General features: G+C 45.0%; 1 pseudogene; it reads left to right on the forward strand.

The window, feature by feature from the left end:
* Positions 1-600: 600 nt before the first annotated feature.
* On the forward strand, positions 601-2,178 carry LOC105874682 (E3 ubiquitin-protein ligase MARCHF8 pseudogene; annotated as a pseudogene).
* The last annotated feature ends 10,277 nt before the right edge of the window (positions 2,179-12,455 follow it).

The following is a 12,455-nucleotide window of genomic DNA, read 5'->3' on the forward strand; positions in this document are numbered from 1 at the left end:
CGCGTCCCCCCGCGCCGCGCTCGGCGCCCACCTGAGGTGACTCCTGCGGACCCGCGTCCCCCCACGCCGCGCTCAGCGCCCACCTGAGGTGACTCCTGCGGACCCGCGTCCCCCCACGCCGCGCTCAGCGCCCACCTGAGGTGACTCCCGCGACCTGCGGACCCGCGTCCCCCCGCGCCGCGCTCGGCGCCCACCTGAGGTGACTCCTGCGGACTGGCGTCCCCCCACGCCGCGCTCAGCGCCCACCTGAGGTGAGTCCAGCGACCTGCGGACCTGCGTCCCCCTGCGCCCTCCGGCCCGGCAGGGGGCGTGGTCGCCGCCGCGCGGCCCCTGGGTCGGGCACGATCATCGGAGCTCGCGAGAGGCAGCGCGACCCCGCCCGGCCCTTCCGCCTGGCGCTCGCGGCCGCGCCGGGGCCGGGCCGGGCCGGGAGCCGGAGCCGCAGGACGTGCGGGCGCCGAGGGCCCTGGCTGGCCGTCCGGGGTCCAGGCGAAGCTGCGCCCCCGACGGGCCGCGAACCGGGGGCCCGTCAGCCCTGGACCTTGGCCCGCGTTTCCGCGTCTGTGAAATGGAGGCCCGACTAGTGGTCTGTGGGGCGTCCGTGGCCGACGCGCGGTCTCTCGAGGGCCCTCATGCACCGACGCGGCCAGAGGGAAAGCATGGCTTGAAACCGTGCCTCAGATGGCTCTGCCGTGGGGACTGCCTTCCGTGAGGAGGCCGCCAGATAGGAGGCGGCGGTGAGCAAGCCGCTGCACCAGGTCTCTGCCCCTCCATCCCAGGTGCCGCCTCTGCTGGCGTTACAGAAGTAAGACCAAAGACAAGGAGGGGAGGAACAGCACGAGAAGACTTAGGACATCCCGTGAGTCACTCCAGCAACATGTCTAAGGCTGGGCGTCCTCCGTCAGCGTCAGCTCCGGCTCCGGTGTCTGCCTTCCCTCGCACTTCTGTCACGCCGCCCACCCAGGACATCTGCAGGTCCTGTCACCGTGCGGGAGAGGCCGGCAGCCCTCTGATCACGCCCTGCCGCTGCACCGGAAGCCCCCACTTTGTGCGCCAGGCCCGCCTGCAGCGGTGGGCCAAGAGCCCTGACACAACTCGCTGCTGCGAGCTCTGCAAGTAGGAGCTCATCATGGAGACCAAACTGAAGCCTTTGAGAAAATGGGAGAAGCTGCAGATGACAGCCAGCCAGCGCAGGAAGATCATGTGCTCAGTGACGGTCCATGGCATCGCCATCACCTGTGTGGTCTGGTCCTTGTATGTGCTCATCGCCCCCACCGCTGAGGAGATCAAGCAGGGGCAGGCAACGGGAAACCTAGAGTGGCCCTTTTGGACTAAATTGGTGGTTGTAGCCATCCGCTTCACTGGAGGACTTCTTTTTGTGTATTGGTTCAGTGCAAAGTATATGTGCAATTATGGAAGAGACTCAAGGCTTATAACAGAGTGGTCTGTGTTCAGAATTGCCCAGAAACAAGCAAAAAGAATATTTTTGAAAAATATGCACTAACAGAGCCCAACTTTGAAAATAAAGATGGACATGGAGTCTGTCATTCCGACACAAACTCTTGTTGCACAGAGCCTGGAGACACTGGAGCAGAAATCATTCATGTTTGATTGTGTGGAGTTTTCCTGGACATCTGTGAAGAGCTGAAGGAAATTGTTTACTGCCAATCGTGTACCTTTCTTATATCCTTTAATAGCATAGACTGGGCAGGTAACTATTGTTAGTGGCCTCTCTTTTTCTGAACCCTCCTTAATGAATTTCCTCGAAAGCCCTTCCAGGAGCCAGGCATGGCTGGGTCCCCCTCTGCCAGGCTGCTCTGTGGGAAGAGAAGGTGGAAGACCTCATGATGCCATGATGGGGAGACGGCTGAGTGCCCACCCATGATCGTGAGCAGAACAAGAGAATCAAATGCCAAACCTGAGGGAAGAGCAGGACCCTCAAGGGGCACCAGCCCTGATGTGCAGCTTCTTCCAGCTTGCAGCATCCAGGCCCTGGAGTGGAGTGCTGGGAAGTGTCTGGCCCTGAGGAGAGGATCCCTCTGCGCTAAGGAGAGCCCCTCCAGGCACAGACTCCTGCCCGCCCTCTGCTGATGCTGCCGCCTTGGCTCTCTCGAGCAGGCAGTGCCTGGTGCTCTGTGTGTCATGGCGTGTGATTCACTGAGCAAACAGCGCTTTACAGAAGAGAATATTTTGTGATACATGTGTCCAGTGGGATTGACACTTAAAGAATATCTCATTTAGAAATCTTCCCTTTGTTACCCTTGTTATCTCTTTTACATCATAATAGATCTAAAACCCTTTTTGCCTTAAAAATAAATAAATAAATAGCGAGCCGGGGGAAAAAAACCTGCCAACTAAGAATACTTCATTGGCAAAACTGTCTTTTAGAAATGAAGGGCAAGGGAAGATTTTTCCCGACAAATAAGAGCTGAGAGAGTTCATCACTCCTAGAACTTCCTTGCAGGAAATGCTAAACGGACTTCTTCACGTTGACATGAAAAGAGGCTGAACAGCCATGTAAATGCATGTGAGAGTCAATAACGTGAACTGTGTGTGCACGGGTTTAAAATGTAGAGTTCTGTATGCAATTAAAGTTAGGTTGTTATCGGCTTAAAATAGACTATAATAAGATATTTTGTGTAAACATCATGGGAACCATAAGAAAATACCTCTAGTAGATACACCAAAGAAAGGAATCAAAGCATGCCACTACAAAAAGATGAACGAAACACAAAGGAAGAGATACTTTTAAGAAATACAGGCTGGGCACAGTGGCTCACACCCGTAATCCTAGCACTCTGGGAGGCCGAGGTGGGAGGATCACTCAAGGTCAGGAGTTTGAAACCAGCCTAAGCAAGAGTGAGACCCTGTCTCTACTAAAAATAGGAAGAAATTAATTGGCCAACTAACATATACATAGAAAAAATTAGCCGGGCATGGTGGTGTATGCCTATAGTCCCAGCTACTTAGGAGGCTGAGGCAGGAGGATCACCTGAGCCCAGGAGTTTGAGGTTGCTGTGAGCTAGGCTGATGCCATGGCACGCTAGCCTGGGCAACAGAGTTAGACTCTGTCTCAAAAAAAAAAAAAAAAAAATGTAAATATAAATGGATTACTCTCCAACAGACAGACATAGAGTGGTTGAATGGATAAAGTACAAAATCTAACTCTATGCTGTGTGCAAGCAACACACTTTAGAACCAAAGACACACATAGGCTGAAAGTGAGGGGTAAAAACAGACATCTCATGCAAATGACAACCAAAAGACAGCAAGGATGACTGTAATCACATCAGACAGAATAGATGCTGACTGACAAATTTCCACGAGAGATAAAGGAGGTCATTATTTAATGATAAAAGTGACAATTCATCACGGAGGTATAACAATTATAAATGTATGTGCTCCCAACACCAGAGCTCCAAAATATGTAAAACAAACATTGACAGATCTGAAAGAGAAATAGCAAACGGTAAAAACAGGAGATTTCATAGTCCACTTTCGACAACGGATGTAAAATTCAGACAGAAGATTAATGCGGAAATAGCAGATGAGAACCACACGATAGAGCATGTGGAGCTGGCAGATACCCACAGAACATTCCGCCAAACGGCACCAGAGCGTTTATTCTTCTTCAGTGCGTGCAGAGCATTCCCAAGAATGGGTCACACGTTAGGTCCCAAGTCTCAACACATTTAAGAAGACTGAGATTAAACCAAGTATCTTCCCCAACCGCAATGGAATGAAAACAGAAATCAGTAACAGAAGGAAAACTGGAGATTGATAACTATACGGCAGTTAAACAACACACTCTTAACCAATCACCAGGTCAAAGAAGAGATCCAAAGGGAAATTAGGAAATATCTTGAGACAAGTGAAAACACAACTATCAAAACTCATGGGGTGCGGTACAAGCAGCACTAAGAGGGAAATTCATAGTGAAGCACACTTACATTAAAAAAGAAGAGGCCGGTCGTGGTGGCTAAGGTCTGTAATCCTAGCCTTCTGGGAGGCTGAGGCAGGAGGATTGATTGAGGCCAGGAGTTTGAGACCAGCCTAAGCAACATAGTGAGATGCCATCTCTACTAAAAATATAAAAGTTAATATAAATATAACATATAATATTATATAATATATAATATAATATAAAAGTTACATAAAATATAAAAGTTATATAAATATAAAAGTAGTCCCAGCTACTTGGGACGCTGAGGCAGGAGGATCACTTGAGCCCAGGAGACTGAGGTTGCTGTGAGCGAGGCTGACACCACAGCACTCACTCTAGCCTGGGCAACAGAGTGAGACTCTGTCTCAAAAAGAAAAAAAAAAAAGGTAAGAAAGATTTCAAATAAACAACCGAACATTATACTTCAAGGAACTAGAAAAAGAAGAACAAACTAAGCCCAAAGCTAGAAGAAGGGAGGAAATAATAAAAACTAGAATAGAAAAATAAATAAAATAGAATGTAAAAAAATAGAAAAATTCACAAAACCGGGTTGATTTTTAAAGATAATATTGACAAACTTTAGCTAGAATAATTGAGAAAAAAAGAAGACTCAAATAAATAAAATCACAAATGGAAGAGGAGATATTACAATTAATGCCACAGAAATAAAAAAAAATAACCCTAAGAGGCTGCTATGAACAGTGATCTGTCAACTGACTGGATCACCTGGAAGAAATTGGTAAGTTGCTAGAAACATACAACCTGCCAAGACTGAATCCAGAAGAGATAGGAAGCCGGAACAGACTAATAACAAGAGATTGGATCAATAATCAAAAACCTCCCACCAAGCCGGGCGCGGTGGCTCACGCCTGTAATCCTAGCACTCTGGGAGGCTGAGGCGGGCGGATCGCTCGAGGTCAGGAGTTTGAAACCAGCCTGAGCAAGAGCAAGACCCCGTCTCTACTATAAATAGAAAGAAATTAATTGGCCAACTAATATATATAGAAAATTAGCCGAGCATGGTGGTGCATGCCTGTAGTCCCAGCTACTCGGGAGGCTGAGGCAGAAGGATTGCTTGAGCCCAGGAGTTTGAGATTGCTGTGAGCTAGGCTGACGCCACGGCACTCACTCTAGCCTGGTCAACAAGCGAGACTCTGTCTCAAAAAAAAAAAACAAAAAAAAACACCTCCCACCAAAGAATTCTCCCACCAGTGAATTCTACCAAACATTTAAAGAGGAATTAACATTATTTTTTTTAAAGAGGAATTAACATTAATCCTCCTGAAACTATTCCACAACATTAAACAAAAAAGGATACTTCCAAATTCATTTCATGAACACAGCAATACCTTGAAACCAAAGCCAGGCAAAGACCCCACAGGAAAAGAAAACTACAGGTCAATATCCCTGATGAACATACAGTCCCCAACAAACAGACTCTTGTCTTATGCGATACACAAAAATCAACCCAAAATGAATTAAAGATCTAAATGTGAGACCTGAAAATGTAAAAATCCTAGAAGAAAATACAGAGCGAAGGTTCATGACATTGGTGTGGGCAGCGATTCTTTGGATATGACAAGGGCAGAATTAGGCAAGCAGGACTACATCGAACTTCAAAGCCTCTGCACAGCAAAGGAAAAAACAGAGCGAAAAGGCAACCTATGCAATGGAGGAAAACTGAAAACCATGTGTCTGATGAGGGATTAATACCTAAGATGCATAAGGAACTCTTCCTGCTGGAGACTTTGAGAAGGCAGCAGCCCTCTGGGCTCAGGTCCCAGAGACGGGTCACGATGGCCCCCTGGTGATGTCATGTAAGAACGTCACAGCGTCGGACAGTCACTGCCAGACCAGCGCACACCAACCACTCACTCTTCTGAGTATTGGCTGGAAAATTCTACTCTGCTGCAAGAATGGACCAGGAGCTGAGTCCTCAGCGACAGGTGCTCGCTCTCTTGTGTTCTGTTTCTCCCAGCCCAACGGCACAGGCCCACGGGCACTCACGCTCCGTGAAGGAAGCCAGACGCCACCCTTCTCCGCCTGTGGAGACACAGCAGGTGAGCGTGGAGTCGTGACGCCCTGGCTCTACGTCAAAGCCTGAGGATGGAGAGTTGGGGAAAGAGCCTCTTACTAAATATGCACAAAACCAGTCTTGTCCCAAGGTCTAAATGTCTTTAGCCAAACATATAAAAAAGAGCAATGTACTAGTTAATTACGTCATTATTATTCTAAGCATACTTTACTACTCGTTTGTAATCACAGTGTTAAATGTAAACTTTCAAACTATTATTTTGGCAAAACCCAAAATAGACAATCTGGGGATTGAAGAATCTCTCTTGTCATTTATTTTACAGAGTGAGAGCTGTGTGTGGTGTTTTTGTGTTTTAGTCTTCGTGCCTGTCTTATTTTCCTCATTGTCGAGTGCTAGTAGATAAAATGGAAGTTTAATTCAAGTAACTTTATTTTTTTATTATTTTAATTGTTTTCTGAGACAGAGTCTCACTTTGTTGCCCAGGCTAGAGTGAGTGCCCTGGCGTCAGCCTAGCTCACAGCAACCTCAAATTCCTGAGCTCAAGCGATCTTCCTGCCTCAGCCTCCCGAGTGGCTGGGACTACAGGCATGCACCACCATGCCCGGCTAATTTTTTCTATATATGTTAGTTGGCCAATTAATTTATTTCTATTTATAGTAGAGACAGGGTCTCGCTCTTGCTCAGGCTGGTTTCGAACTCCTGACCTTGATCTATCTGCCCGTCTTGGCCTCCCAGAGTGCTAGGATTACAGGTGTGAGCCACTGCACCCAGCCTAATTCGGGTAACTTTAAAAGAAAGTTCTGCTCTGGGAGGCCGAGGCAGGAGGATTGCTTGAGCTCAGGAGTTCAAGACGAGCCTGAGCAAGAGCAAGACCCTGTCTCTACTATAAATAGGAAGAAATTAGCCAAACAACTAAAAGTAGAAACAAACAAACAAAAAATGAGCTGGGCATGGTGGCACATACCTGTAGTCCCAGCTACTCAGGAGGCTGAGGCAGGAGGATGGCTTGAGCCCAAGAGTTTGAGGTTGCTGTGAGCTAGGCTGACGCCACAGCACTCTAGCCCGGGCAACAGAGGGAGACTGTGTCTCAAGAAAAGAAAGTTCTGGGCCGGGCGTGGTGGCTCACGCCTGTAATCCTAGCTCTCTGGGAGGCCGAGGCAGGCGGATTGCTCGAGGTCAGGAGTTCGAAACCAGCCTGAGCAAGAGCGAGACCCCGTCTCTACTATAAATAGAAATAAATTAATTGGTCAACTAATATATATATATACAAAAAATTAGCCGGGCATGGTGGCGAATGCCTGTAGTCCCAGCTACTTGGGAGGCTGAGGCAGGAGGATTGCTTGAGCCAGGAGTTTGAGGTTGCTGTGAGCTAGACTGACGCCACGGCACTCACTCTAACCTGGGCAATAAAGTGAGACTCTGTCTCAAAAAATAAAAAAAAATAAAAAAAAAAAAAGAAAAGAAAAGAAAGTTCTGGCTGGTGTTAACAAATTATCCCAAAGTGTATTCCGTACTGAAATGTCTGGGCATGTCAGTCTCAGCCCTTCCTGGGCTGCTGCCTTCTCAAACATCACTCTTGGAGGGATCCCCGGGATTTTTAGGCACGGCAAAACTCTCCAGCACAGCGGATGTAGCAGGGCCACAGCGCAGTTTCTGAGGGTGGGAGACCAGCCCTGCGGCCTTAACCTCCCTGTTCTCACACCTGCCACGCAGAGAAAGCGGCTCCCCAGAGCCCCCTGGCGGCAGGTGAGAGAACAGCTCGCCAAACACCCCGTGGCTCAGGCCCACGGGGAGGGGAGCTCTGTCAACCTCAACTGCCTGGAGCGTGGACTGGACACACCAGGGCTTTCAGATGTCCAGCGGCATTGCCAGCAGCAAGTCACTCCCGCCCTGAGCGCTGAGCAGGACGTCTCCTGCCCTGATTGCTCATTCGGATGCTGGGCGTTCCATGAGGGTTAGGGAATGAAAGGTAGGTGATAAAAGAATTCTTATAGATATTTTATAATTAAACAGCACTATTTTCCTCCAGTTGTACATACTTAGGGGTACATAGTGATGCTTTGACACATATAATGTACAGTGATCAGATCAGGGTAATTAGCATTTCCATCATCTCATTTATTGTGTGCTGGAAAATTCAATACCCTTCTTCTAGCTACTTGAAACTATGTTCTTGTGTGTGTGTGTGTGTTTTATTTTAGGGTATTATGGGGGTACAGGTGTTAAGGTTACATATACTGCCCACGCCCCCCCCCCCTCGAGTAAGAGCTTCCCTGGCAGCTTTGCCCAGAAGCAGAGAACAGAGCTTTGACCCCTGCTAACACCATTTGTGGGGCTGGAGGGCAGGCTCACCCAACCCAGCCCCGCCCCGCCCAGACTCACTCCCACACCTGCCCTCACTGAAGTGGAGAATAAGGACACACCTGGAAGTCCCAGGGCCCCACCCACCACCTGAGGCACCAGATTGCCTCTCCAGAGTGACAAGAGCTGGTTACAGGACCCAAAAACAACACTGTAGCCTGCTCCTCGCAGCAAGCACCACCTACTGACAGGAGGTCATCCTGCACACCCTTTTACTGCATCGACTGACTCATCATACAGGGTGAGGTCAAATCTCACCCACGATCACCACCTGCTGGCTCAGAGACTAAACGGTGTGTCATTAGCCAAATGAAAATTCAAAGGTAAGAAGCAACAGCTGACCCAGATGTGAAGGAATCAGCGAAAGTATGAAGTATGAGGAATCAAATGGAAAGCACACCCCCAAAGGAGAACACCAGCTCTCTAGCAATGGACATCAACCAAATTCAGAACACTAAAATGACAAAAGAAGAATTTTGAACATGGACTGTAAGAAAACTCAATGATATCAAGAGAAAATGGATAACCAACACAAACCACAAGAAAAATCCAGGACTTGGAAGAAAATTTCACTAAAGAAATTGAAGTATTAAATAAAAAATCAAACAAAACTTCTGGAAATGAAAAATTTATTCAAGGAATTACAAAACACTATGAAAAGCCTCAAGAACAGGGTAGATCAAAAAGAAGAAAGAATTTCAGGGATTGAAGATAACATTTTTCAGTTAAATAAGTTAGTCACAGAGATAGAGCAGAGAAATAAGAGAAAAGAGCAAAGGCTACCAAGAAATGTGGGTTTATGTGAGGAGGACTAGCATGAGAATCACAGGCATCCCTTTGGGTGCAAAAAGAAAATACACAAGAGTTGGATAAGCTATTTGAGATTATAATGGAGGAAAATTTCCCAGGCCTTGCTAGAAATCTACATATCCAGGTACAAGAAGCTCAAAGGACTCCTGGGAGATTCATTGCACACAAGAAGACACCAGGACACAGTCACCAGGCTTGCCAAAATAAAAATGAAAGAAGCCCTCCTACAAGCTGTAAGGCAAAAGCAGCAGGTAACCTACAAAGGAAAACCCATCAGACTAACTACAGAATTCTCAACTGAGACCTAACAAGTCAGGAGGGACTGGGGCCCCATTTTCACTCTTCTCAAACAGAATAATGCCCAGTCTAGAATTTGGTACCCTATAAAACTAAGTTTCTTATATGAAGGAGAAATAAAGACCTTCTCAGACAAGCAAAGACTGAGGGAATTCATCAAGACAAGACTTGCCCTCTAGGAAGTACTCAGAACGGTGTTACACATAGATCAGCACAATAAACACTCACCAGTGTAACATCATCCAAAAGCTAAAGGTCAAAGGCCAGACACAACAATGGCTTAAGAGAGAAAACAAAGCAACAAAGTTCAACTCAACATGAACAGAAATCTGCCCCACTTATCAATTTTTTCAATAAATGTGAATGGCTTGAACTGCCCACTAAAGAGACATAGGCTGGCCAAATGGGTAAATTTACACAAGCCACGTATCTGCTGTCTTTCAGGAAACACATCTAACCCACAAGGATGCATTCAGAATCAAGGTGAAGGGATAGAAAACAATATTTCAAGCATACATAAACCAAAAGAAAACTGGCCTGGCAGTTTTCAGATAACTTAGTCTTTGAATCAACAAAAGTAATGAAAGACAAAGATGATCACTATATAATGGTGAAAGGTACAATTCAACAAGAAGATAACAATTCTAAATATTTATGCCCCTAACTTAGGTGCACCCAGATTCATAAAGCAAATCCTATTTGATCTAAACAATATGATAAACTGCAACAATGTAATATCCAGGGACTTCAACACTCTTCTGACAGAACTAGACAGATCCTCCAAATAGAAAAGAAACAAAGAAACAATGGGCTTACACAGAACTCTAGAAAAAATGGGCCTGATATTTACCAAACATTCTATCAAAAACCACTAAATATACATTTTTCCCATCAGCTCATGGAACATTCTCTAAGATTGACTGTATCCTAGGCCACAAGGCATGTCTCAACAAATTAAAAAAAGAGATTATACCATGCGTCTTCTCAGGCCACAGTGGAATAAAATTAGAAATCAACCCCAATAGAAACTCTCATCTCTACACAAAGTCGTGGAAACTAAACAACCTTCTGTTGAACAATTATTGGGTTAAGGAGGAAATTAAGATGGAAATCAAAAGATTCTTTGAACTAAATGATAAAGGAGATACAAGTTATCAAAATCTCTGAGACACAGCTAAAACAGTCCTGAGAGGAAAATTTATATCCATAAATGCCTACATCCAAAAGACAGAAAGATCACAAATGAACACTATAATGAATCATCTCAAAGAACTGGAAAAGGATGAGCAAACCAACCCCAGACCCAGCAGAAGAAAGAAATAACAAAGATCAGAGCAGAACTACATGAAATCAATAACAACAAAAAAACCATATGGAAGATTAATAAAACAAAGTTGTTTTTTTGAAAAAACGAACAAAATTGACACTCCTCTTGCTAGATTAATGAGAAGCAGAAAAGAAAGGACTCTCATATGCTCCATCAGGAATTAAAAAGGAGAAATTACAACTGATACCACGGAAATACAAAATATCATCTATGAACACTTTAAAAACCTCTATGCACATAAACTTCAAAACGTGTAGGAAATGGACAAATTCTTAGAAACAAGGAGGCCCCCTAGGCTCAACCAGGAAGAACTAGAATTCCTGAACAGACCAATATGTGAAAGTACCGAAATTGAAGCAGCAATAAAGAACCTTCCTAAAAAGAAGAGTCTCAGACCAGATGGTTTCACACCTGAATTTTACCAGATCTACAAAGAACGGGTGCCTATTCTGCAGAAATTATTTCACAACATCCCGAAGGAAGGAATCCTCCCCAACACATCTCATGAAGCCAACATCACCCTGATACCCAAACCAGGAAAGGATGCAACAAAAAAGAAAACTACAAACCAATATCTCTTATGAATATAGATTCAAAAATTCTCAAAAAAATCCTAGCAAACCGAATTCAGGTGCTTATCAAAATAAATAAATAATCTATCATGACCAAAAAATCAACTCAGGGTGGATAACAGACTTAAATCTAAGGCATGAAACTATAAGAATTCTAGAATAAAATGTTGGGAGTACTCTTATAGACATTGGCCTAGGCAAAGAAATTATGAAGAGACCCAAAGGCAATCATAGCAACAATAAAGATAAATGGGACCTGATCAAATTAAAAAACTTCTGCCCAGCCAAGATAACTATCAGGAGAGCAAACAGCCTACAGAATGGGAGAAAATATTCACATGCTGCACATCCAATAAAGGGCTGATAGCTAGAATCTATATAGAACTCAGGAAAATCAGCAAGAAAAAATATTAAACAACCCTATCAAAAAGTGGGCAAAGGAAATGAACAGAAAAATTTTAAAAGAAGATAGACTAATGGCCAACAAACACATGAAAAGATGCTTAACATCTCTAATCATCAGGGAAATGCAAATCAAAATCATAAGATATCACTTATCTCCAGAGAGAATGGCCTTTATCCCAAAATAATAAATGCTGGTGTGGATGCGGAGAGATAGGAACACTCATACACTGCTGGTGGGACTGCAAACTAGTTCAACCTCTGTGGGAAGTAATATGGAGATAACTTTAAAGAGCTAAAAGTAAATCTACCATTTGATCCAGCAATCCCACTACTGGGCATCTACGCCCCTAAAAAACAAAAGACATTCTATAAAAAAGACATCTGCACAGAATGTGTACAGCAGCACAATTCCCAGTTGCAAAGATGTGGAAACAACCCAAGTTCCCACCAATACACGAGATTAATAAAATATGGTATATGTATACCATGAAGTTCTACTCAGCCACAAAAAACAACGGTGATCTAGCACCTCTTGAATTATCATGGATAGAGCTGAAGCCCATTCTACTAAGTGAAGTACCACAAGAATAGCAAAAGAAGCACCACATGTACTCACCATCAAACTGATATTAACTGACCAACACTTAAATGCACATATAGTAATTAACTTTCATCAGATGTCGCACAGGTGGGAGGGGGAAGGGG

The sequence above is a fragment of the Microcebus murinus genome, chromosome 15 (genome assembly GCF_040939455.1).
Source record: "Microcebus murinus isolate Inina chromosome 15, M.murinus_Inina_mat1.0, whole genome shotgun sequence".
NCBI lineage: Eukaryota > Metazoa > Chordata > Mammalia > Primates > Cheirogaleidae > Microcebus > Microcebus murinus.